The sequence below is a fragment of the Canis lupus genome, chromosome X, assembly GCF_011100685.1.
Source record: "Canis lupus familiaris isolate Mischka breed German Shepherd chromosome X, alternate assembly UU_Cfam_GSD_1.0, whole genome shotgun sequence".
In the NCBI taxonomy this organism is placed as follows: Eukaryota; Metazoa; Chordata; class Mammalia; order Carnivora; family Canidae; genus Canis; species Canis lupus.
In genome coordinates this window covers 25,763,135-25,790,789 of record NC_049260.1, presented here as the reverse complement: position 1 = coordinate 25,790,789, position 27,655 = coordinate 25,763,135, and the positions used below count along the sequence as shown (strand labels likewise).

The 27,655-nt window shown below is 40.0% G+C and overlaps 1 long non-coding RNA gene across 1 annotated transcript; it reads right to left on the bottom strand.

Annotated features, from left to right (window-relative positions):
• Window positions 1–1,728: 1,728 nt before the first annotated feature.
• LOC119868426 lies at window positions 1,729–26,965 on the bottom strand. Its single transcript, XR_005386230.1, has 3 exons — window positions 26,676–26,965; window positions 25,019–25,147; window positions 1,729–2,154 (listed from the first exon to the last, which is right to left on the bottom strand). It is a non-coding gene; the product is annotated as an uncharacterized LOC119868426 (long non-coding RNA).
• Window positions 26,966–27,655: the final 690 nt, after the last annotated feature.

The following is a 27,655-nucleotide window of genomic DNA, read 5'->3' as shown; positions in this document are numbered from 1 at the left end:
CCCCACTGTAGTACTGTATCTGAGAGGGCTGTTAGATGAAAGTAATCTTTTCTAAACTCAAACTGACATGGGAACAGTTAAGTCTGATTTGTGAGCTACTGAAGTGTCATCTTTTATTCTTCTCAAAGACCTTAACAACTTGAAGGTGAGAACAAAGAGAAGGAAGGAAATGGAGGCTCATTTATTTTTCTTGATGTAGAAATTGATGTTCATCAAAATCTTCTCTCTAACGACTTGCAATGATACAATTGATGGGTCATAAAAATGTTCACTGAGTTTTGACATATTGGGTCACATTTTTATTCTACTTCTGGTGCATTTGGGGATTCAGCTCTCTTTCTGCGGATAGAATTGTGCCCCACTACTTTACGTGGGAATATTCATGGCCACTCACTTCTACTATGAATGCCATAATATCCCAGGTCTTTTTCCCACTTTATTTTATTCTGAATGTATGGATCTAACACCATATTTTGTTTATTCATAAAAAAATATTTTTCTCACTAAGGTACATGAGGTGGGAAAAGTCAATTCATATGCTATTCTGAGAATTGAAACATGTTTCCACTTCTGGTAGAATTGAGTAGTGGTTTAAACTGCAGAAAATGAAAAATGGGGAAAAAACCCAGAGACAATGGCAAAATATTCACTATGATTTTTTATTGCAACCACATGAAGGAGGGCATTAGTATTTTCTTAGCATTTCAGAGACAAGTATCACAAGAAAGTCATTTATGTGTTCTTGATAACTACTTTTCCTGTTCATTCATTCATCCATCAAATATTCCCTGAGTACTCCTCTATGTCAGGTAGAGCTCTGGGCACTGTCATTTAATAAAGGATTCTTAACTGATGGGGTGACATCCCTCTCCCACTCTCATCTTTACCTACTACATGATATCCAGCACTAATCCTGGAGTGCCAATATTTTATTTTCTACTTGCTTTTGCAATGTTTTGTATAGTACCTGTGTGATACAGTGATTCTCATAAATGTATCATGATATGAAGACATATAGGACAGTGATTCTCATAAATGTATCATGATATGAAGACATACAGGACCAGTGCAAATTGAACCTCCTCTTATCAATGCCAGGAGGGCAGCCATTTCAAATAGGATTTACATGGAAAATACTACAGTAGTTATGCTTCAACTGAGAATGTGAGTCTCCCTATGACAGGGAACTCATGTCTTGACCCTAGCAGCTGCCTGACTAGTCCTAAGAAAGGAGTTCTTGGTTTCTTTCTTAGTTAGAGGAAACAGTTACCATAATGACGACTACCACAATGCATGACAGGAATTGGAAGATTTTAGTTTTTTCATACATGTGGTAAAGTAGTTGCCTTTTATATTACCTCTTGTTTGAGTACCAAGCTTTCATTATTTCTACCTCCTGAGGTCACCTAGAAGAAGTCCCTCCTCTGTCCCAGGACTCCACATTTTATTTGGTCTCTTTTAATAGCTCTTGAGTGATTGATTGCAAGAACCTCTTAACTAGTTTGACTGCTTTTCCCCCCACCAGAGTGCTTTTTTTGAGAAAGCTGATCTAATCATGCCTTTACCTAGCCCTATGTCTCCAGTGGCTTTTTAGGGCTCACCTGAGCTATAGAATCTCCCCGACCTACCTTCTTCCATCTCCCTGAAGCCTCTGGCTAGATCACTTGGTCCCTTGCTTCTTCCTATACGGCTCTCTATACCTCGAATGTAGCACTGACTACCCAGCAATATAGTCATTGATAACTCTGTCCTCCTCCCTCAGACTTTGAGCATGTGGAGGACAGACAGGATGCCCTATTTATCTCTGCTTTTCCAGCACAGTGTCTGGCATGAAATGGGCAATACTTTTTTGCAGAATTGAATTGAACAAGTACACTGGAAGCTCTCAGTGAAGTCCTAAAGAATCTGACAGGAAACACTGAATTCTTTTTATGTCTTACGATTTTGTACCTTTTCAGCAACTATCTGCTACTTGGTAATATACTTCAAGTCCAGATAATAAGTCATCCTACAGTAATCAATAAATTCTATATCTCTGTGCTCTTGATGAGGCACAGTTGATCACTTACCATATGATAGACTTTAGAAGATGTAACACAGCTGTCAGGTAACCCCCAACTATGCCCATTTTGCCCCATTTCTTCTTCCCAGCACCTATAAAAATAGGAAATAAATAATTTTGAGGCTGTTATTCCTTGGGCAATTCATTCCAAAAAGATGGTTTGAAACAGATGTTTTGAGCTCTGGATCCGTCCGAATTATACCCAATCCCACAGTATGTGTGGAATCTAAAGGAAACCTACCTCCTTGGTTTTCCCTACAGAAGAAGAGGGAAATGAACTTCTTAAAGGCTCTGTGTTCAGAGAAGATGATCTCTATATGCTACGTGCACCACTCAGTGCAAAAGTGTTTCTCAGACAAGACTCTGCCCGGTTTTGAATTCACCTCACCTTTCCACTTACATTTTCCTTTTTTTTCTGTTCACCTCCCCCCCCCCCCAGAGCTTCTCCTGACCCCTTTTCACCATGCCCCTTGAACATCTAGGACTCAGATTTTTTACCCCACCTACCTGTGACTGTCTACAGGCCATCGGAAAATCCCTATTCAAGCTAAGGTATTCATGGACTGATGGGTTGTTTCTCTAAAGAGATTTTATACATTTAAAAGGCCTCCTGAACAAGAAAATGCCCTAGACCAAAGGAGCAGTCCCTCCAACTGCAGGTATGCAGACACTGTGGCAGACTAAAGGCAAAAAAATTTCACATGCATCTCGGATCACATCACAGAGGCACTAGGACCTAGAGAGCTTTATGCTTTCACAGAGGCTGTGGGAGATTGAGTGCGATTTGAAAGACGAGAGGATCCATCACACATTCCTAACATGAGAGTTCACGTTACAGGTTTTCAAACTGTGTTCCGCAGTACTTCGAGAATCTGCGGAAGAACTTCAGAGGTCGCCGGGGTGTACTGAGAGGGAGACCCAGAGAATAAGTCAGTTTGTCTCTTTCCTGCTCCCCTTTATGGGAACTAATAACAGTTGACTATTAATAAGGGAATTAATATCATTTGACTACTAATAGGATAATAATATAGCACCACTATTGTATTTTACTACATTCGGTTTTAAAATAAACTCATATGAGGATAAAAGAATTTTACTTTCCAAAATTTGGTCAACAATTGCTATTTAAGCACACATGCCCTGCACCCAGGGATCCCTGGTTAAACTTATTCAGCTGTCACTACCTTGGGAGAGGTTGGGGTGCGGGTAGGTATGTGGAGCAGAGCTGGATCCAGCCTGAAGCCTGGAACCATCTAATTAAGCCCAACCAAGATCAGTTTGAGCCACTTCGCCTAATAGGCAGATACGTGAAAAAGAAATGTTTAGAGTCGTATACCACTGAGATTTTGTGATTGTTTATTATACGGATATAGTTGGCTGATATTATAAGTAAGAGCTTGATTTTCTGTCAGATCAGAATTTGGACAAACTCCCTAAAGATTCAGCATTCTCATCTGTAAAATGTATATAGTTATCATTATACCACAGTCTTATAGGTACTAACTAAAATAGTATATGTAAAATAGAAGGCAGAAAGCCTCACTATTAATAATATTATGCTTCCAGATGTAAAGATACTTTGGGACTCAGAAATGCAACGAAGTGGGAGACGTGAGTAGATTCCAAGGTAGGGATTAGAGATTAGAATATATGGTGGTTTAAAGAAAGGCATTTGAAACCTGGGGCAGATAAATCCTTTTTCCTTTAGTTCAATGACTCTTAAACTTCATAAATTTACTACCTGAGGAGATGAATAATTGACCTGAAAATACTTTTCTATTAAAGGAAAATAAAAACATGACTTCACCAACATCACTTGATGTATAAAGTGCTATTAGTCACATGCTGTAGTTAGCACATTTGGCTTGTTTGTGACCAAGAGTTCAGGTGAATACATTTGAGATTTATATTGTAATTTTCAACATGCCAATATAAAACAGCTTCTTTTTTTTTTGCCCCTCATTCCCATCAGGTTGGAATAAATTGGCTCCGATGCAAAATTGTGGCCAGCGGTTGAAATTTGCATGTGATTGATGGTCACAGTGCCGACTAGCCCTACTGCCCCCACTTCTGGTATATCAGCATCTGTTTTGTGTAAAATATTGAGATACTGGTGTCTCTGCCCCTTGCATGCACTTGAAAGTGTAGAAAAATAGTCGACCGCATTGACTGTTAGAAAGGAAAAAAGACAACTCCTCATGGATAAACATGTCTTGTAAAATATATTTCTAATTTTTGGGTCTTCATGTATGGAATCTTAACATATTTCCTAACCAATTAGAAAATCAATTGGTTCAACCAACTTTTTGCACCCGGTTCAAGTTCTCTTGCAGGGATTTAGGGCTGGATACAAAATCCATGGAGTGGAGGTGCCCTCTTTCCTTAGTAAGGCAATTTCCCTACATTGAACTACCATTTCCACAAAGATGAAGCCCATAGGGGAACTGCAGCACATCTGCAAGAAGCTGTGAAAGGCTTTATGGTTGCAGTAAACCAAGACACACTAGACTAGATGTGTGCAGCATGGGTAGATCACTACACCTGTTTGGATTCTTCCAAAAGATATCCCCGAGACAGTGGTTGGGGCGTCTGTGGTTTATGAGTTGATGACACCAGGGAACATGGTGAAGGACGTAGGAAAAAAGAAAATAAAAGGTGTATTAAAGATTTATTTATTTATTGGAGAGAGACAGAGAGAGAGAGAGAGAGAGAGAGAGAAGAGAGAGAGAGGAGAGAGAGAGAGAACAAGTGGGAGGGGCAGAGGAAGAGGGAAGGAATCTCAAGAAGACTCCACGCGGAGCGCAGAGCCTGAGGCAGGGCTCAATCCCACAACCCCTAGATCATGATCTGAGTCAAAACCAAGAATTTTTCACTTAACTGACTGCCACCCCGGGGCCTGAAAAGGCACATTAATGAGCAAGCTACCATTGTGACAAACTGGAGGTCAGTCTTGCTGGGGCCCCCGAGAGACCATGTAGTACACAACTCAGAATTGTCTCACTGTTGATCTACGAAATGAGGTATTTATTCCATTGTGGCCTCCCTCCTGATTGAAGGTAGCTCACAAGGGTGTTAAAACCGTCAGGTACTTCCGGCCTGTGCTGCCCAGGCAGGATTCATTTCTGCAGCCAGAGATTGACCTCAGGCAGAGAGAAGGCCTGGACTGTGGAACTGTCCCCCCATGAGCAGCTGGTGCTGGGGTCAGCCCAAGGAACATGGGCAAAATTGCCAAGAGCAGCCACTAAGGCACTAAAGGGGAAGATAGGTTTCCTCTCTTTTAATTTAAAGTTTACAAAAACAAGTCAAAAATCTCTCATGTTACATGAATTTCAAATGTAAATATTTTTGTTTTAAATGATGCATGTATACAAGGAAATATTTGCAGTGTCCTATTTATTTCTATAGGCAGGGTTTTATTTTCTCAATTAAACTCCTTTGTCCTTATTGGTATGGGAAATATAATTATAAGGGAAAAAGAATTTTTTTCTCACAGCCAAAAGCCAAAATGAGAAAAATTCATTTTATCATCCAAAACAAAGATTTAATAAAGCCTTTTGTATGTGTGCTTTTGGTTGTTTTTCCCCTTCTTGGCTTTTTCATCTTAATTTTTGACTTTTGGGAGTTTGTTGCAAACTCTGACCACAAGATGTCACTATTTTACCAGGGTAGGCTTTTCTGCAACCCTTCGAAACTATCTTCCTCTGCTGATGTTTCAATGACTTATTGTCAAAATCATTCCGATGGGGGACATTATAAATTTCCCTTGCAGAATGGTGGTTGAAGCTTGTGGCATAGGAGGGCCCTGAAACTCACTTCTTCCCATGAACACATCCAATCTACAGCTATATATACAACAATTCTTCCTGGGAAAGACCTGAAAACTAGCTAAACAGCTCCTCCATAGCAAAGAATTAAAAAGCCACATTGAGACAAGGAGTAAAGGCAGAGACTAGGTATTGCCAAAGACCCCACCACAGGGCAGCGGGGGAATCTTACAAATACGGAGTGCTTCCCTGAGCCCCATATCGGGTTTCCCAACCCATGTCCCAAGGGCATCCCAACCCTTGGGACCTGCACTGGAGACACAAGCTCCAACCCCCTCTGCCAAATATCTGGCTTTGAAAACCAGAGGGGCTTATGTCTAGGAGATCCAAAAAAGCTGTAAGAAACTGCAGCTCTGCCTTTAAAGGGCTGGCACACAAACTCACTGGCCCTGGGACCCCGCACAAGGACAGGTTGTGCAGGTTGAAAGTGCCTAGGAAGTGAAGGATATCCATTGGCTAATCCTAAAGCATCTGCCTGAGGTGCAGGGGTCTACTGGAACTCACTCCAGGGACGGAAGTGATGGTGGATACCATTCTTGTACTCTCCCTGTACCTTGCTAGTGCTGCTTGTCCTGCCCCTGTGTTCCCCTGCAGCCCTGTCCTGCTAACCCTGGGGAACAGGTGCATCCCAGTTGGAACAGTTCTGTGGGCCTGCTGAAGAAATGGTAAATTCCTGGGGCATCTGGGTGGCAAAGTCGTTGAGCGGCCAACTCCTGGTTTTGGCTCAGGTCATGATCTCGGGATCCTGGGCTCGAGCCCTGAGTTGGGCTCCACTCTGAGTGTGGAGTCTGCTTGAGATTCTCTCTCCTTCTCCTTCTGACCCTCATGCTTGTGCAGGCGCTCTCTCTCTCTCTCTCTCTAAGAAATAAAAAAACTTTAAAAAGAAAAGAAATGGTAAATTCCTAGAAACATGCAATCTTCTGAGACTGAATGATGATGAAATAGAACATCTAAATACTCTAATCATCAGCAAAGAGATTGAATCAGTAATCAGATACCTACCAACAAACAAAAGTCCAGGACCAGACAGCTCCAATGGTGATTTCTACTAAATATTTAAGGATTTACTATCTGTTCTTCTCAAACTCTTTTTCCAATATATTTCCCATTTTTACTGGACACACTCATATATACAATGTGTTTTGTTTTTTCACAATGTACTCTAAAATGGGTTTTACCATACATAGTTTTATCACCTGCTTTAAGATTAAATATATTGTGAACATTTTCTCTTTTACAGCAGTTAAAATATTTGCAAAGTATGGAGAAAACATAATTTATTAAGCTCTTTCTCTTTTTAAAAGATTTTATTTATTTACTTGACACACACACACACAAAGAGAGAGAGAGAGAGAGAGAGAGAGAACCAGCAGGGGGAGCAGCAGGTAGAGAGAGAGGGAGAAGCAGACGCCCCTCTGAGCAGGAAGCCCAACGTGGGGCTCGATCCCAGGAAACTGGGATCATGACCTGAGCCAAAGGCAGATACTTGATTGACCGAGCCACCCAGGTGCCCTTATTAAGCTCTCTTTTTGGGGAAAGAATTTTTTCCAAGGAGACTTCATTCTTTTTACAATGCACTGTGAAAAAAGGGGGTGTTCTTGTCTTCTAAAGCTTTCTATAGATGATAGAAACTTGCCTTTCAGCTTAGCTTTTTAACCTGCTTCTCAGGCTCATCTAATCATCAACCAAGTTATCCATTTTATTTTTTCTAATCTCTCTTTTTTGCTTCCTTTTTTCTATCTAGTATCCTTGGTAGACACACACACGCATACACACACACACACACACACACACACACACTTCCAGTAACTCAGCATTCTGTCCCTCACCTCTCATCTGCTCCCTTCAGGGGGCTTCTTTTCTTTCCTTTTAAACATGAGGTCTTAATTGATTTTGATCAACTCTACTCAAAGCTTTAAACTCACTTCCACATTAGGAATACTCTTTAATTATCTGAAGACAGAATTCAATAGTTAAAGGAAAATAAGAAAAACCCTTGGTAGAAATACATGTATCAAGAAACATAGAACTTGATCACAGTGTAGAGAAGGATGACTTTTTAAATTTTATTATTTTTAAATATTTTATTTATTTATTCATAAGAGACACACAGAGAGGCAGAGACATGGGCAGAGGGAGAAGTAGGCTTCCTGTGGGGACCCTGATGCAAGACTCGATCCCAGGACCCCAGGATCATGCCCTGAGCCAAAGGCAGACGCTCAAACACTGAGCAGCCCAGGTATCCCAGGCTGACTTTTTTTTCTTTTCTTTTTTTTTTTTTTAGGTTGACTTTTTTTAAAAGCAGTTTTTCGGAGAGGGCAGAGAGAAGGAAGTAGTTGGTACTTTAAGGAAATGTTAGGGACCATTATGGATATCTATCTAGTATTTCAGGGCAACTAACAAACGATCATCTCTCAGTTATGACATGGGTATGACAGCCTTTACAGGTCACGAAATTTGCATGACCAATATTGCGTGCAAGTGTTCATTAATAGTAACTTTATATAGCAAGGCAGATGCCAGCGAGCAAAAAAGTGTTGTCTGAAGACAGTGTTAATTCTTAAGTTCTGGAAACCAGGAAGTGCTCAACTATCACACAACCATCTGAAAGGGCAAGAGAGGGGCCTATCCACTTACCATACCCTGGTAGAAATGTCTGAGGAAAGCCATGAGGCTGGCTGTGCCAGCATTTACATATGCAACATTTCTTGGGCAGCCAGGTATCATGGAGCACAGACTCATACTTCTCTTTGTTCCCATCATGCTCACAGTTCCAGCTGTAGAAGGAAGGGGAGCAGGCACAGGACAACCAAGGCGTCTAGGTTTTCCCACTCAGGCAGCAGGTTTTGTTAGCTTAGTGTCCTGGATTCCTTTGGATGGCACAAACTGGAAAGACCAATGACGAACAGCAGGCTCCTCCTGGGACGGAATGCTGTCATTTCCTAAAGCCATGTCTCCCTGAGGGAGATGTGCAAATTCACAGTGCCCAACCCAGCAACTAAGTCCAGTTGAATGGCTTTGGAAATGGCCACGATCAAAATCACGCTGGAAGAGAAGTGCTCCATCTTTCTGGGGTCCATAGCTCCTTAGCCAGGGACTCAGCCCTCCTGGGGACTCTCCCCACTCAACTGTTCTTTTCACGTTTTCAAAAAAAAAAAAAAAAAAAAAAAAAAAAGGAAGAGGAGGAAATGCTTCTAAACTCATTTTATGAGGTCAGCATTACCACGATACCAAAATCAGACAAGGACATTCCAAGAATGTAGGAAAACTACAGACTAATAATATCCCTGATAAACATTATGAAAAATCCTAAAAAATATCAGCATGCTGAATTCAATAATACATTAAAAAGATCATATGCCACGATTAAGTGGGATTCATTTCAGGGACGCAAGGGTGGTTCAACATGTGACATCAATCGACGTGATATACCACATCAACAGAATGAAGGATAAAAATTATATGATCATCTCAATAGAAACAGAAAGAACATTTGATAAAATTCAACATCTACTTATGATAAAACTCTCAACAAAGCAGGTATTTAAATAATATATCTCAACATAATTAAGGCCATATATGGTAAGCCCCCAGCTAACATTATACTCAACAATGAAAGGCTGAAAGGTTTTTTCTAAGATCAGAAATAAGACAAGAATGCCTAATCTTTCCACTTTTATTCAACATAGTATTGGAAGTCCTAGTCAGTGCAATTAGGCAAAAATAAAATAAAATAAAATAAAAGTCATCTAAAATGGAAAGAAGTAAAACTCTTACTATGCATAGTCAACATGATCTTATATGTAGAAAACCCTAAAGACTCCACCCAAAACTGTGAAACTAAACAAATTCAGCAAAGTTGCAAGATACAAAATCAATATAATGCAATCTGTTGCATTTTATACACTAACAATGAACTATCAGAGAAATTAAGAAAACAATCTCACTTACAATTGCATCAAAGCAATACAATACCTAGAAATAAATTTAACTGAGGTAAAATACCTATATACTGAAAACTGTAAGACACTGATAAGAGTAAATGACAAAGACAGAAATAAGTGGAAATATATTTGTGCCAAAGGCTGGAAGATTACTATGGTTAAGATGTCCATACTACCCAAAGCAATCTATAGATTCAATGCAATCCCTATCAAAATTCCAATGGCATTTTTCACAGAAATAGTACAAACAATCCTAACGTGTATGGAAACACAAAAGGTCTCAAATAGGCAACGTAATCTTGAGAAAGAAGAACAAAATTGGAGGCATCATGCTCCTTGATTTCAAACCATTGTACATAGCTTTAGTTACCGCAACAATGTGGTATTGGCATAAAAATAGATACATAGGCCAATGGAACAGAATAGAGACTCCAGAAATAAACTCATGTATACCTGCTCAATTAATTTACAATAAAGGAGGCAAGAATATACAATAAGGAAATATGTAAATGGTGCTGAGAATACTGGAGAGCCACATGTGAAAGAATGAAACTGGACCACTATCTTACACTATACATAAAAATTAACTCAAAATAGATTAAAGGCTTGAATGTAAGTTCTGAAACCATAAAATTCCTACTAGAAAATAAAGACGATAGGCTCTGTGACATCAGTCTTGGTGACAATTCTTTAGATTTGAAACCAAAGCAATGGCAACAAAAGCAAAATTAAACAAATGGGACTATATTAAAAAGCTACTACATGGCAAATGAAACCACCAACAAAAGAGAAAGGCAACATATATAATGGGAGGAGATATTTGCAAATCATATATTCAAAAAGTTAATATTCAAAATATATTTAAAAAACCCTCATACAACTCAATATTAAAAAACAAATTAAAAATGGGCACAGGAACTGAATAGACATTTTTCCAAAGCAGACATACAGATGGCCAATAGACACTTGAAAATATGCTGAACATCATTCATCATCAGGGAAATACAAATGAAAACCACACACACACACACACACACACACACACACAAAACCAAATGAAAACCACAATGAGATATCGCCTCACTCCCATCAGAAAGGCTATTATCAAAAAGACAAGAAATAACAAGTGTTGGTAAGGATGTGGAGAAAAAGCAACCTTTTGTGCACTGTTAGTGGGGATTTAAATTGGCACAGACACTGTGGAAAAGTGTGTGGAGGTTTCTCAAAAAACCTAACAATAAACTACCATATGATCCAGCAATTCCACTTCTGGGTATTTGCTCAAAGACGACAAAAATACAAATTCAAAAAGATATATGCACCCCTATGTTCACTGCAGCATTATTCACTGTAGCCTAAAACACGGAAGCAACCTAAGGGTCCATTAATAAATGAATACATAAAAAATGTGGTATACACATGCACACACACATACTCTGGAATAATACTCTGCCATAAAAAAAGAATGAAATCTTTCCATTTGTAATGACATGAAGGGACCATGAGGGCATTATATTAAATGAAATAAGTCAAACAAAGATAAATACCATATGATTTCACTTTTATGTGAAATCTAAAAAACAAACAAATGAACAAGGAAAACAAAATTCATAGATGCAGAGAACAGACTGGTGATGGAGAGAGTGGAGGGGTTTGGAGGTGGGTGAGATAGGAGAAGGGAGTCAGGAGTTACAAACTTCCAGTCTAAAATAATTAAGTCAAGGGAAGGTAATGTACAGCATGGTGGCTATAGTCAACAATATTGTATTGCATATTATGTAACTTTTTATTGTGACATGGGGAAGCTAGACTCATTATGGTAGTTATTTCACAGTGTATACAAATGTTGTTCATCTGAAACTAGTATAACATTATACGTCTATTATATCTCAACACCTAAAAAAGAAATTTTGGTTTAAGGGAAAAAATTTCACTTGAAGAAAGATTAAATTGCAAATTATCTGGTCATCTTTCACCAAATCCAGAACCTTCCAGAGACTTTGAAATAACCACCCCGTCATCGTACACATTGGGTAGATACAATTATCATGGTTAACTTAAGTATTTTTCTTTATTTGCTCCACTCTATGCTTTTAAGATTTATGAAACCATCTATTAATTCATCACTTCTCAAATATTACAAATATACGTGATCCTTGAGCAATACGTGGGTCAGGGGTGCCAACTCTGTGTGGTCAAAAATCCACATATAACTTTTGACTCTCCCAAAACTTAATTACTAGTAGCTTACTCATGACCGGAAGCCTTGCTGATAACATAAACAGTCGATTAACACTTATCTTGTTTATTATATGTATTATTTACTGTATTCTTAAAATAAAAGTAAGCTAGAAAAAAGAGGGACGCCTGGGTGGCTCAGCGGTTGAGCGTCTGCCTTCGGCTCAGGGCATGATCCTCGGGTCCCAGGATCGAGTCCTGCATTGGGCTCCCCATGGGGACCCCGCTTCTCCCTCTGCCTATGTCTCTGCTTTCTCTCTGTGTCTCTCATGAATAAATAAATAAAATCTTTAAAAAAAGTAAGCTGGAGAAAAGAAAACACTATCAAGAAAATCATAAAGAGAAAATAAGCACTGTATTGTATTTATCAATATCATAAATTTATGTTATCTGTTTACAAGATGAGTCATCTGTGAGTACCTACACCAATACTGTCTGCTACGATAAAAATCAGTATGGATATTATATGTATTACTAATGTAAGGCATTAAAAATGAAAAGATAATATGAAAAAGAAATTCATATTTATTTACAGGTATAACAATTCATGCACTGATAATACAGAAGCAGCAACAGGATTGCTTTATGGTAGCCTGGTGTAATTGATACAATTGCTTCACGGTAGCCTAGCCTACACACTAATGAATGAATTGTCATAAAATTTTTATGGCATGCAATATTACAGTCATATTCATAATACAATATTGGAAATATTACTTTTTTTAAAAAAATCACTCACCTGTGATGATAGGCTGAAATGTTTCTCCAATCATGAGACACATACTGTATGTTAATATGGTTCTTTGAAAGCAAAGTTAGAAAACAGTAAGAAAACTACACATTATGAATTTTATATTAAATATCGCTTACCTTATGCCTATGGAAGAGTAGGCTACCACTTCCATACATAACTTGCACACAATGTTCTACACTTAGGCAATGATGATGGCGAAGACACAAAATATCCCATACATTCCTTGCTGTGCGGTTGTTAGATTTCCATATGAAGACAACGCGCCTACACAATGGATTCAGTCTATTAACTAGATGGTGTGATGATTATCTGCTATATTAAGTGGAAGTGGACCATCATAAAGGTCTTCATCCTCATCTCTTCATGTTGACTGGGCTGAGGAGGAGGAGGAAGAGGAGGGGTTGGTCTTGCTCTCGCAGGGGTGGCAGAGGCAGAAGTTGAGGTGAAACGAGAGGCAGGAGGGGCAGGCACACTCAGTGTAATTTTATAGAAATACATAGCAATTTCTGTCTGAATTTTTTGCTGTTTCATTTCTCAAAATGTTTCTATATGATACCAATCCTTCCACTGTGTGCTTTGGATGCAGTGCCATATCATAGAAGGGTCATGTTGTAAAAGAAGTCAAAAGCAGTGTGAATAATCAAAGCCCTTCTACTAGACTGTTTAATGTCAATTTGTTTTTTGGCACTGCGATTTCTTGGTTGTCTTCTTCATTGTCCGGCAATGGTTGGGAAGCACTCATCTCCATCAAGTTGCCTTCCATTAATTCCTCTGGTGTGGTGTCTGTTAGCTCTTGAATTTCTGGCAACCTTTTTTTCCATAGCCACAATTTCTTTCATGATTTCTCTGATTGGCTCTATTTAAATTCTGGGAAGTTATGCAAGACATCTGGACACAGTTTTCTTCAGCGGCAATTTATTGTTTTGGGCTGATGGCTGTTATGGCTTTTTTGGTAACAATAATGGCATCTTCAATGGTGTAATCCTTCCAGACTTTTCTTTTTTTTTAAGATTTTAAATTTATTTATTCATGAGAGACACACACACACACAGAGGTAGAGACATAGGCAGAGGGAGAAGCAGGCTCCCTGCAGGGAGCCCAAAGCAGGATTGGGTCCTGGGACCGCGGGATCATGCCCTGAGCCAAAGGCAGATGCTCAACCACTGAGCCACTTTTCATGATGGTCTCTCTGTTGGGGTTCTCTTCCATAGCATTGACAATTCTTTCTATAGAGTGCCATGTGTAATGGGCCCTAAAGGTCTTTATAGCCCCCTGATCTAGGTGCTGAATCAGAGACGTTGTGTCTGGGGGCAAGTACACCATTTTGATGCCTTCAGTGTTGAACTCATGGTGTTCTGGGTGGCGAGGGACATTGTCCAACAAAAGAACTTTAAAAGGCAGTACCTTACTGGCAGGGTACATCCTGACTTCAGGGATAAGCACTGATGGAACCAATCCAGAAAAAGTGTTCTTGTTGTCCAGGCCTTCTTGTACAACCCAAAGACTGGCAGCTGGTGTTCATCTCTTCCCTTCAAGGTTATAGAGTTAGCAACTTTATAGATAAAGGCAGTCTTGACCATAAACCTGACTGCATTTGCACAAAACAGTAGTTAGCCTATCCCTTTCTGCCTTAAATTCTGGTGCTTACTTCCCATTCTTACTAATAAATGTCCTTTGTGGTTTTTTCCCAGAATAGAGAACTTTTGTCTGCATTAAAAACCTGTTCAGGCAGATACGCTTTCTTCTCAATGATTTTCTTTCTTTTCTTTTTTAAGAGAGAGAGAGCGAGGGCACATGAGCAAGGGGTGGGGACAGGCAGAGGGAAAGGGAGAGAGTCTTAAGCAGGCACCACGCCCAGCATGAAGCCCATCTCAGGGCTCAAACTCATGACCCTGAGATTATAACCTGCGCCAAAAGCAAGAGTCAAACCCTTTAAAAAAAAAGATTTATTTATTTATTTATTTATTTATTTATTTATTTATTTATGAGACACACACACACACACACACACACACACACAGACAGAGACACAGGTAGAGGGAGAAGCAGGCTCCATGCAGGGAGCCCGACGTGGGACTCGGTCCCAGGTCTCCAGGATCATGCCCTGGGCCAAAGGCAGGCGCTAAACCGCTGAGCCACCCAGAGATCCCCAAGAGTCAGACTCTTAACCAACTGAGCCACCCAGGCACCATCCCTTCAATGATTTTCTTGATGGCATCTGAGAATGTCTGCTGCCTCTTGGTTGACAGAGCTACTTTTCCTGTTATCCTGACATTTTTTAAACCAGGCCACTTTCTAAAATTATCAAACCATCCATTGCTGGTACCAAATTCTCCAGCTTTAGATCCTTCACCTTCCTTTTGCTTTGAGTGGTCATATAATGACTTCACTTTTTCTCAAATCATGTTAGAGTCTATAGATAAGCTTTTCTTATAGCAGTCCTCTACCCACAAAGAAGCTACATTTTCAATACAAGGTAAAGAGGTATTTTGCAAAAAGTGGAAGGTTTTCGTGCCTGCTGGCATACCTGCAGTGATGGCTTCATGAATTTCCTTTTCTCTTTTTTACAATGGTCCTTAATGCTGGGTTCATTTACCTTGAATTGGTGAGGCAACCACACCTGCAAACCCCTATCTGTGGTACATAGCAAGCGATTCAACCTTTTCTTGTACTGTCATGACTTTCCTCTGCTTCTTGGGAGCACTTGCAGCATCACTAGTGGCACTTTGTAAGGGTCCCCTGGTGTTATTCAAGGTTTATGGTATTGCACAAAACGCGATGAAAAATATGTGAGAACTGTGAGAGATCACTTTTTACTACGATATGCAATTTACTGCAGAGACAAACTGCTCACACAGAGATGATTAGCATCACACTGTTTTAAGCAGATACTTGCAACACTTGAGCTCACCGCAATAGCAACAGGAGGTGGCTACGAAATTACTACCATAGTACATCATGTACTATAGTTAATTTTATGCAGTTATGATTTAATACTGCCTCTTTAGGTGTATTTACATTTCTCTTGACTGTAAACAACACTGCATGGTCTCTAAGCGTGTGCATACTTTTTGATAAATTTTAACTTTTTATAATAGATTTTCATATATTTTATGTGATAAATGATAAATAGACCAGTATCTGCATATATTTTCTGCATTCTTGATGGACCTTTTTCTTTTTCTCTCTGTATTTCTAGACCATGTGGTTTGATCTGCTAGTTTTTTCCAATTATCACCAATCTCTAAAAATTCTTCCCATGTATTTATTTACAAAAAATCCATGTATAACTGGGCCCATGCAGCTGGAACCCATGCTGTTCAAGGGGTCAACTGTACAACCCCAAATGAGGTGTTTCTGGAAAATTCCTTTTGAATTTCAATTTAGCCAGCAAAAGAAGAACTCTTGGGAAGACTGGATGAGCATATCACATATCCACTACAAAGAAGCTTGGCAGAATTATTAAACCTTCAGGCAGAGGCTGGACTCCTTCACAATTGGGCAATGATTTCATAAATGGTGGCCACTCTTGGGTTTATAGTTCCTTTCCATGAAGTATTCATGCAGAATCAATTCTTGATAGCTTCTTTGTATTTCCCACACCTACAGGGGCAAAGGAGTTTAATTTGGACTATAAAAGCCCTCTTATGGAAACAGACTAGGGCCTGCAAATATTTGATTCAACCACCTCATTGTTTAGAAGAAATACTTGCCCTTTGAAATCCATGTAACATGAAATACTATGGTTTGCTTCTCTTACAACAGAGGAAAAAATTGGGGGGATAAGACATAGGGAAATGTGTTCTGATGGTTCATATGAGCCAGCATGATAAAGAAAAATGGTCTGTGGGCTTCAAGTCATGGCCAGAGGCCACACTTTTCTGCCATTACCTAGTGTTGTACACTTGCTTATTTTCTTTCCTTTCTTCACATCTCATTTTCTTCATTGTGTGTATGTAATAATATTCCTTCCTGAGCAGTTTTGAAGTTGGAAAATGTATCAGTATCCTATTGCTACTATAACAAATTATCACAGAGTGTAGTGGTTTAAAATAATAGACATTGATTCTCTTACAGTTCTAAAGGCCCAAAGCCCAAAATCAGTTTCATTGAGCTGGTGTCAGAGATTCAACAGGCCTGTTTCCCTCTGGAGGGTCTAGGGAAGAATCCATTCCTTGCCTCTTTTAGCTTCTGGAGCCTGTCAGAACTCACTTGCCTTTTCTGGTCCATGGATTCTTGTTCCGTCTTCAAAACCAGCAGCAGAGCATCTTCATCTCTCTCTGGCTGACTCTTCACATCATATTTTCTCTCAAAGGACTCTTTTGACTTTGTTGGATGCATCCAGATAGTTTAAGATCACCTCTCCGTCTTGATCCTTAATTAAATAAAATGTGTAAAATCCTCTCTGTCATTGAAGTAGCCTTCATAGGTTGCTGACCAGGTGCACAGCAAGTAGAACTATATGTGTTATGATAGGACAGGAAGTGTTCATTTAGTAGTGTGGTGCTGTGGCTATTAATGACTCCGTGATAAAATGACATTTTCCACATTTTGGGTTTAGGGAAGGGCCATAGGCATCCATTTTTCATTATCTACTCAGGCAATAGATTGATTTATAAGAAAAATAAATCACTTAAGTCAATCTGCAAATACACTGTGTAGAATAAGTTGTGTATTCCCTCCGTTAAATTGAATCATTTTCATTCTTCACTATTACAATAAATGGAAGTCAGCGTGTTTTTACAGATCAACTTTTTACTGGTCAGCAAAAATACTGTGTATTTGTGTGGGCTTTTTAGAGAAACTTTCTTTTGTTCTTCCAATCTGGCTGAAAAAACCATGCAGGGCACTGGGTGACTGTAACCCAGTTTCATATGGAAGAACAGTTTGTGTTATCCATGGAGGAAAAATTAGATAAAGATACAAAGTTTTCATCTCATTATTTTAATTTTGACATTTTCTATGTTATCTAATCTTGAACATACTTGAAGGTATTATTTTAAAAAAAGGACAACATTTGTCAGCACTTCAACTTATGTGGAATAATTATATTGAAGAGACTATTATTTGAATACTTCAGTTTTGTACCAAGTTTGAATTATGGATTTCACCAATATGCAATTAATTGAAGTAGAGACACCTGCAAACTAATGTCATCAAATCAAGTGTGTAAGTGAAATGTACACATAAATGAAGTGGCCTATCATCCTATATTCGCATGTTGTATAGTTCAGAAGGCAGCATAATTAAATAACGTTCGATTCAGAACAGGCTATATAGTGAACTAGTCTTTGGGAGACCCAGGCAACAAAATTCATCCCAGGTGGCTGAGCAAGGCATATTTTAAGCCATCTTGTATCTCTTGAATCTTCACTGCTGTGTGAACCTGCCATTCACACACTTTCATTAACTGTGCTTAATCATAAGTAGTTGCTTGGGCGACCTGGTTGGCTCGGTCGATTAAGTGTCTGACTCTTGGTTTCAGCTCAGCTCATGATCTCAGGATTGTGGGATTGAGTCCCATGTCAGGCTCTGCGCCCAGTGTGGAATCCACTTGAGATTCTCTCTCTCCTTCTCCCTCTGTCCCTCCCTAGTTTGCTCTTTCTCTCTCTAAAATAAACAAGCAAAAAAAAAAATAAACAAAAAATAAAATAAACAAGTAAATCTTAAAAAAAAAATCTAGTTCCTCAAACTCCCTAGACCAGTGGTTTTTTTTTTACTAAAGAATTCAAATAGAATGGGATTCAGTGAAGGCCCATGAATCCCCTGAAATTGTGTAAGACGTGTGTGTGCGCGCGTGTGTGTGTACACACACTTTTTTATGGTGTGGTTGAATCTACCAATGGATAGCCAGTATCCATTCTTCCCTGGTTCTTGTTACTACAAACAGATTTTATTCTGTCTGAAAGGTGCTTGTCCAAATAGCATGTGTCTGTTTTTCCACTTCTCTTGCACTTAGGGTTGTTCAACTTGTTGATGAGAATTTTAGTTTTTGTATGGATGATGGAGAGCCAGCAGGTGTCCTTTATCCTTTTACCCTTCCATTCATTTTCCTTTTCACTACTCGGATTGCAGATGTGATGGTTGGAACTCCAAAGGTCATCTTGGGACTTAAAAAATGTCAGGTAAATATGATATTTTTAATATTTGTGTACTGAGGTAAAATGTATACACAATGAAACTTTCAGCTCTGAAATATACTGTTTAATAAGTTTAACACATGCATATCATGACCCACAATATTTCCATCACTCCCGAAAGATCCTTCATGTTTTCTCTTACTCAATCCTCATATTCCACCTAAGAAGCAACTACTAATCTCATTTGTATTTTCATATATTAATTTCATCTATTTAGAATTTTACAGAAAGGAGCCATATGCTCTTGACTCTTTTTTGCATCTAGCTTCTTGCACTTCACATAATATTTTTGACAACCATTCATGTTGTTATGTGTATGGGTAGTTGTCTTAGCTTGGGCTGCTATAACAAAACAAAACAAAACAGAAAAACCCCTACAGATCGGGGGGGCTTAAACAACAAATATTTATCTTTCATAGATCTAGAGGCTGGAAGTTCAAAATCAAAGTGCCAGTGGATTCAGTGTCTGGTGAGAGCCCTCCTCCCACTCTGCAGGTTGGTTGCCTTCTTGCTGTATTCTTCTTTGGCCAAGAAAGAACATCTCTCTCAGGTTTCTTCTTCTGAGTACACTAATTCCATTTACAAGTGCTCCCCTGTCATGACCCAACTACTTGCCAAAGGCCTCACTACCGAGTACCATCGCATTGAGAATTAAGGCTTCAACAGATAACTTTTGGGGAGTGACACATTAAGTCCATAGCAGTAATTCGTTGCTTTTTTTAAATTGCTGACTAGTATCTTAAGATGTGAATATACCACAGTTTCTTCATTTTTCTGTTGAGAAACATCTGGCCTGTTTCCAGATTTGGGCTATTGGGAATGAAGCTGCTATGCACATGTGTATATGGGTCTTTATGTGGATATATGGTTTCATTTCTCTTGGACAAATATAAAGAGTACAATGGTTGGGTCATAGGGTAGATGTATGTTTATCAAAAGACTGCCAGACAGTTTTTCAAAGTGGCTGTAAAATTTCACATTCCCATGAGCAATGTCCTCCAAATACCCACCATTTGCTTCAACGTGGATGGAACTGGAAGGTATTATGCTGAGTGAAGTAAGTCAATCGGAGAAGGACAAACATTATATGTTCTCATTCATTTGGGGAATAGAAATAATAGTGAAAGGGAATAGAGGGGAAGGGAGAAGAAATGGGTAGGAAATATCAGAAAGGGAGACAGAACATAAAGACTCCTAACTCTGGGAAATGAACTAGGGGTGGTGGAAGGGGAGGAGTGCAGGGGGTGGGGGTGACTGGGTGACAGGCACTGAGGGGGGCACTTGACAGGATGAGCACTGGGTGTTATTCTGTATGTGGCAAATTGAACACCAATAAAAAATAAATTTATTATTAAAAAAATAAGCAATGTCCTCACTAACATTTGGTGTTGTCAAGCTTTTTTATCTCAGCTATTCTAGTGTGTGCAGTGGTATATGATTGAGTTTTAAATCTGTGATTCCCTGATGATTAATGATACAGAAGTCTTTTCAGGCAATTATTGGATGTTGCATGTTTAATGTGATCTTGGGGTAGAGAGTGAGACTTTCAAGAGACACAATCTACTAACAATAGGACTTGCTCAACCTGCTTTTAAAGGACAATGGGTATTGTCAACCGTTTAATGGGCCTTGCAAGTTTTAAGGAAGAACTGACATGCTTTGAAGAATACTAGGGTCTTTGTGGTAGGAAGGGAAAGAGAAAAGAGACGGGGGTGGGGTGGGGTTGGTGGGGGCGCTACTGGAGGCCAAAACAATTAAGAATTTCATTGGGGGTTTAAGTGAGTTCTTTGGTGAAGCGTGTCATATTAATGAACACTCTTCTCCATCATGGAAATTTCAAGCAAAGACTATGTTATTTACTCGTGCAGGAGTGAGCAAACTACTGCTAGCAGACCAAATGTGGGCTGCCGCCTTTTTAAAATGAATGCAATCTTACCGAAACATAGCCACATTCATCTGTTTATATACTGTCTGGAGCTGCTTTCATGATCACATAGCCTGCAAAGTTGAAAATGTTTACTATCTGGTCCTTTACAGCAAAATATCATCAACCCCTGTAGCACTAAATGGGGGCTGTTTGGGCAGAGTGGGCTGGGGAAAGGAGCTGCAATGTAGTGCTGGGTATTAGGTCAACATGGGAGAGGGGTAAGAATCTTGGAGGCTGGACCTGCTGGGTTCCAAACCCAAGGAAGAACACTTGTAGATTCTCCTGGCTTCGCAGCCAAGTATTTGAAGGTGGACCTAGCGATGCTGCCGGATAAAGAGCAGTTACTGGGATTCTTTTTTTAATTCGTCTTTTCACTTTGCTGCTATATACTCAGCTGTACACAGTAATTTAGATTGACATAGTCCTTACGTCCTAAGCTAGATGATACTGATGTGAAGGGACATGAAAAATCATGTGGTCAAGAAGAAGAATGCAAAACAACAGCCAGTATTGAAATACCCCTGCAGACCATGCAAATCCTTTTGTCTGACTTCACGTTAACTAAGCAATTAAACAAATCAATTTCTTCACCTCATTCACGGATTCAAGAGCAAACACAAATTTACGCTCTTCGACTGACTATAGCTCCCTCTATGAAATAAAAGCACTGACTTCCTGATTCAAATTGGTTTCCTGTGACCTTGGAGGTATGAGCCTGTTTCCTGTGGGCCTGATCACTCTTACATAAGCTCTAGGCAAGTACTGAAATTTAAGAAAGGCCCCATGGGCCAGCAGGAAGACTAGAGCACCGGGGTCCTATGGGACAGGGTTGGAATCTGCAAAGTTTACTAGTTTTGTGACCTGGAGAAAGTGATCTCATCTCTCTGAGCCTCCCAATTCGGTTTGCTCTATTAAATGAAATAGTATATTGAAAACCTTAACCCAGTGCCAGAATATATTAAGTGCTTTCCAAACAAAGTCTCCTTCTTCATCTTCTATGTGTAGGGCCAAGAGACCACACTTGGAACAATGGTGCTATAGGCTGAATCGTGTCCCCATGTTCCCCTCACAACCCCAAATCCATATATTGAAATTTGCTCCCCCTCCCCAGTATGATGGTACTTAGAGCTTGGGACTTTGAGGGGAAAATGTGTTTAGTTTAAGAGTAGGGCTCATGAGCGGATTAGTGCCCTTAGAAGAAGAGACACGGGAGCCCTGGTCCTCTCCACACATGCGCAGACAAGACGTCACGTGAGCACGCATGCTGCTAGGAGTCCAGAGAAGAAATCAGAGAACCTACCTTGCCAACACCTCGATCTCAGACCTCGAGGACTGAGAAAAAGAAATGTGTGCTGTTTAAGATGTCCCAGTCTGTGGTATTTTGTTATGGCGACCTGCGCTAAGACAGAGTGACCCAGTGAAGCTGTTGGGGAAAGCTCTCTCAACTGCTACTTATCTCCATTCCTCAGGATTTTACGGTGAATGTGGTGATTTAAGGAGCTATCTCAATACTTTGTACTTTTACAATGTCTGAAAGAGAGAACCCTCACCAGCCATTTGCTTCCCTATCATTCTGTTCTGACTCAGGATATTTTTTAATCTTTTGAGATATTTCAAGCCATTAGGAGATACTTTAAGTTTCAAAGTGTGCCTCGAACTGAACCGTATTTTATTGCAAGGCCAAGTAAGGATGAGAGTGGTGTTTTGGCGGAGGACATAATGGATTGGGAGGGCTATGTGTGCCTGGTTTTTCTTTTTTAAGAGAGTGTATTTTTTTCGGGGCGCAGTTTTAGGTTCACAGCAGTACTGAGCTCAAAAGTGTCCACATATACCCCTTGTCTCCCCATAGGCACAGCCTCCCACTCATCACCATCCCCCGGCAGAGCAGCACATTTGTTACAAGCAATGAAGCTACAGTGACACATCACTAACACTTGAAGTCCACTGTCTGCATTAGGGTTCCCTTTTGGTGTTGTACGACCTAGGATTTTGAACAGATGTATAATGACACGTATCTACCATTATATCATACAGAGTAGCTTCACTACCCTAAAAATCCTCCACGCTCTTGCCTCTTCCTCCCTCTGGGCCGATTTTGGGGGGTAATTTAGGGATTCTAATTCAGACTCAGAATGACAGAATGTCTGATTCAAAGCTCCAAGTTCCTAATCACGATGTACTGCTGTGTTGTCAATAAATACGATTCTGTTCAGCAGCCAGCTCAGGGCATTTCAGGTGTGTTTGTTTGGATGTGGGAGTTTGAAATCTCAGAGTGCCAGCTGGGAATCTATTTCCTACTTTTGCCAGTTAGTGATCACATTTAATGAAAAAGCTTTGTTTAGATTCTTTTGTTTTGCTTCTTAGCCCCCTTTCTATCAGAGAGTAGACATAACACTGATGCCTGGTCGTGACAGAAGGTGATTGAGATAAGCGTAAAACTTGCCATGAAATACCAATTATATATCTATTAATGAGTTACGTGGAAACAGGTTTTTCATTCATGTCTAAAGGGGTCAACATAAATTATACAGAAATTTGCTCTTGCATTTAAAAAAAGCTCTGTGAAGTGCAGAGGGTGGTATGTTAGAATGTGGTTCCTTCATTTTGCTCCTACTGTGCACTGAAATAAAATTTTAAATATTTGTTTCTTTAATATTGCATGTAAAGTGGGCTGTCTGGTGGAGGAAAAGGCTGGAAACATTGTCAGCCTTCAGGAGAGCTGCAAGTTTCCCTGACAAGGCTAGAAAATCGATCCTAACTCCACCCATTGACTGTAAACTCCAGGAAGGCAGGGATTTGCCGTGTTCACCGATCTGTTCACTGATCTATCCCAGGGGCCGGAGCAGTGCTTGAAGAGAGAGGCTAATCAATCAGTATTGAGAAATGGAGGAATGGATAATGGAAGAAAGCATATGCATTTGTTTGGAGACATTTTTTTTACTAACCTTAAATACCAGAAAAAATAGTTTTAAGATTTCTTTCTATTTTTAATTTTTATTTTTTAAAGATTTTATTTATTTATTCATGAGAGACACACACACACACACACACAGAGAGAGAGAGAGACAGGCAGAGGGAGAAGCAGGCTCCATGCAGGGAGCCTGATGTGGGACTCTATCCCAGGACTCCAGGATCACGTCCTGGGCTGAAGGTGGTGCTAAACCGCTGAGCCACCGGGGCTGCCCTCTATTTTTTTTTTTTTTTTAATAAAAGGAAGTGAATCTGTAAATTCATGCCTTACATATGGCAAGAAGCTTCCTTTGAGCCATTTCTCATATATGCTCTTGCTTAAAAATAATCCAATAAAGAATGCAACATTTAAACATTTTAAGGCACTCTATCTCAGGCCTTGAGGCATGGGGCCCATGCAGCAGCATAAGGCAGGGGCCCCGTGTTCAGAAGGGCTTGGTTTAATGCTCTGCTGTTGCCATCTTGAAACTGATAAATTTTTTGAACAAGAAATTCCTTAGTTGCATTTTGTGTTGGGCCCAACAAACTACGTAGCTAGTCAGAGAACTGAGTTCATACATTACAAGGTCATCAAGTGCTAACTTATTGGAACAGAGTTTAGGGGAGCTAAAAGGATGTAAATAAAAATAAAAATTTTCAGAGGCACCTGGGTGGCTCAGTGATTGTCTGCCTTTGGCTCAGGGCATGATCCTGGGGTCCTGGGATTGAGTTCCGCATCAGGTTCCCCAGAGGGAGCCTGCTTCTCCCTCTGCTTATGTCTCTGCCTCTCTTTGTGTGTTTCTCATGAATAAAAAAAATAAAAATAAAAATTTTCAGGTCTATAATTGGTTGAGATTGCAGTACCCACATAAGATAGCCCTAGACAATCTAGAAGTCTCTAGAAATGGGCAAATTGTTCCAAATTATAGGAGAAAAGAAACAAAAGGCTGACAAAATTTAGGTGTCATAATGTGACACATTGTAGGTAAAGGAATATAAAGAGGTATCTCTGATGGTAGATCCTCCTAATGTCTCACAAAAATATTCTCATGAATATTCACACATAACAATAACCAAAAAAGCTTAGAATAAAGGGAAAAAAGACGTTACTAACAAAATCTGGGAGGGATTTCTCACAATGCTATGGCTTATTAGCTAGATAAAGAAAAAAATCTCTTACCCATGCTTTGGTTCATTAGACAGAGCAACCTACACCGAAGATGGGAAGATATTTGATTGTTCTTCCACTCTAGTCCAGTGCCTGAGGGATCTAGGATCTGTACCAATAGGAAAACTGGGTGGGCTTCACCTACCAAGAGAAAAAAAAAGAAATATAACATATCACTAATGTTCCTTAGTCTGTGGTTTTTCAATTATCAGTTGTCTGAACTATACTTAAGGGAGGAATGATGGTTATCAGTTTCAACTGAACTTGGTAAGGAGTGTTTGTAAAATTGCTCAGTGAAGACACCAGCTGTGCTAGTAAAGTTAATAGTTTGTTGTGAAAATGAAGGAGCCCAACTTGATTTCTACCTCCAATGGAAGAGTCGTTTCAGAGTAACTGAGAACACTATCAGATTCTACTGAGCCAACTGGATATGTGGCCAAAGGTGGCTTGTTTTTCTGTCATTGTTATCTTTGTCATCATCATCATCTCATTCTCTAATATGGGACTGTGGTTATGATGGCTTCAGAATATGGGGCTTCATGTGGGTCTTGTGATATGTCGCTAATCTCCGAATTGTCTTGTAGTGGTAATACCAGCACCCCTGACACTGAGGTGGGCACCATATTTTAACCAGGGAGGTCAGTGTCCACTGGTGGTGTGACCTCAACCCGAGCTTCAGTTTCCTCATCTATAAAATAAGGACAGTGGTAGCTGTCATACAGTTTTGCTACAAGGATTCTATTTTATGAAATGTATATAAGTATGTATGTGTTTAGTTGTTTGTTTGGTTTTAGAGAGAGTGCAGATGCGTGAGTGGGGGGAAGTGGGAAAGGGCAGAAGGAGAAGGAGAGAAAATCCCAAGTAGACTCCCTGCTGAGTGGGGAGCCTGAGGCAGGCTTGATCCCATGACCTTGAGATCAGGACCTGAGCTGAAATCAAGAGTCAGATGCTCAACTGACTGTGCCACTCAGGTGCCCCTGTAAGTATGAATGTTTGTATGTAAACATTTAGGTATAGAGTAGGTGCTCAAAAATCACTAATTTCCTCCCCAATCTACCTTTTTGAAAGCACCATTTCTCCTAGGGCTTTACCTTGTATAACATTTTATCTTCTAGAAATTTTTGTGCTACAATTTAAAGCCAACGTGTCTAATTTTGATACTTAGCAACTTCATACATGCTAGAAGTTTTGATCAGTGTAATTTTACATTTGGATTACATAAATTTTCCCCATGAATTACACTTGTAGCGTTCTTGTATATAGAAGCAGTATTGCTCTGTGTTACCAGCTTGGGCTCAGCAGTCAGACTACTTTGCTTCAACATCCCAACCCTGCCACTTGTTAGTTGTGTGATATTGAGTATAATTCTGGTGCTAATTCCAAAATGTTTTTTCCACACACCAAGCAGTTCTCTAACACCAGTTGGGTGTTCTACAGTTCAACTCAATTCTGACACAATCTACATGGAGATAGTGTCAGATCCCACAGGTTAAGGGCTGAGCCCTACAAGATTCCCTCCACCCCCAACTTCAGCTGCCCATCCCAAATTCAGGTTTTCAACTGTGCTTCTGACTGACTGGCTATGTATTGGAAGTTCTAACAACTCCTTCATTAGTTTTGATGCGTTTGCTAGAGCGGCTCACAGAACTCAGAGAAACATTTTACTTACTAGATGACCAGTGTGTTATAAAAGAGTATAACTCAGGAACAGCCAGGTAGAAGAGATGCATAGGGCAAAGCATGGGGAAAGGGTACGGATCTGTCATGCCCTCTCCAGGTGCACCGCTCTCTCCACATCTCCGATGTTTACCAGCCTGGAAATTCTCTAAACCTGGTCTCTTTGGGTGTTTATGGAGGTTTCATTACATAGGTGTGGTTGATTAAATCATTGGTCACCGGCTGTGGATTCAACCTCTAATGCCCCTCCCTTCCTCAGGTCTCAGGGGGGTTGTAACTGAAAGTTCCAATCCTCCAACCAAGTGGTTGGTTGCCCTGGCAACCAGCCCCCATCCGTAGGTGCTTTCTAAAAGTCATCTCATTAACATAGAATCAGGTGTGATTGAAAGGGGTTTGTTATGAATAACCAAAGACGCTTCCTATTGCTCTGACCACTTAGGAAATTCCAAGGGCTTTAGGAGCTCTGAGCTAGAAACGGGGATGAAGACCAAACAAATTAATATTTCTTTTTTTTTTTTTAGAGTAGGATTCCAGAACTCTCACTCTTTTTTTTTTTTTAATTTATGATAGTCACAGAGAGAGAGAGAGAGAGGCAGAGGGAGAAGCAGGGTCCATGCACCGGGAGCCCGATGTGGGATTCGATCCCAGGTCTCCAGGATCGCGCCCTGGGCCAAAGGCAGGCGCCAAACCGCTGCGCCACCCAGGGATCCCCTATTTCTTTTTTTAAATAAAGATTTTATTTATTTATTCATGAAAGACACATTGAGAGGGAGAGAGAGAGAGAGGCAGAGACACAGGCAGAGGGAGAAGCAGGCTCCATGCAGGGAGCCCGACGTGGGACTCGATCCCGGGGTCTCCAGGATCACGCCTTGAGCCGAAGGCAGACGCTCAACCGCTGAGCCACCCAGGCATCCCTACAAATACATATTTCTTATAAATCACAATATCACATGGGCAAAAGTCACTCAACCT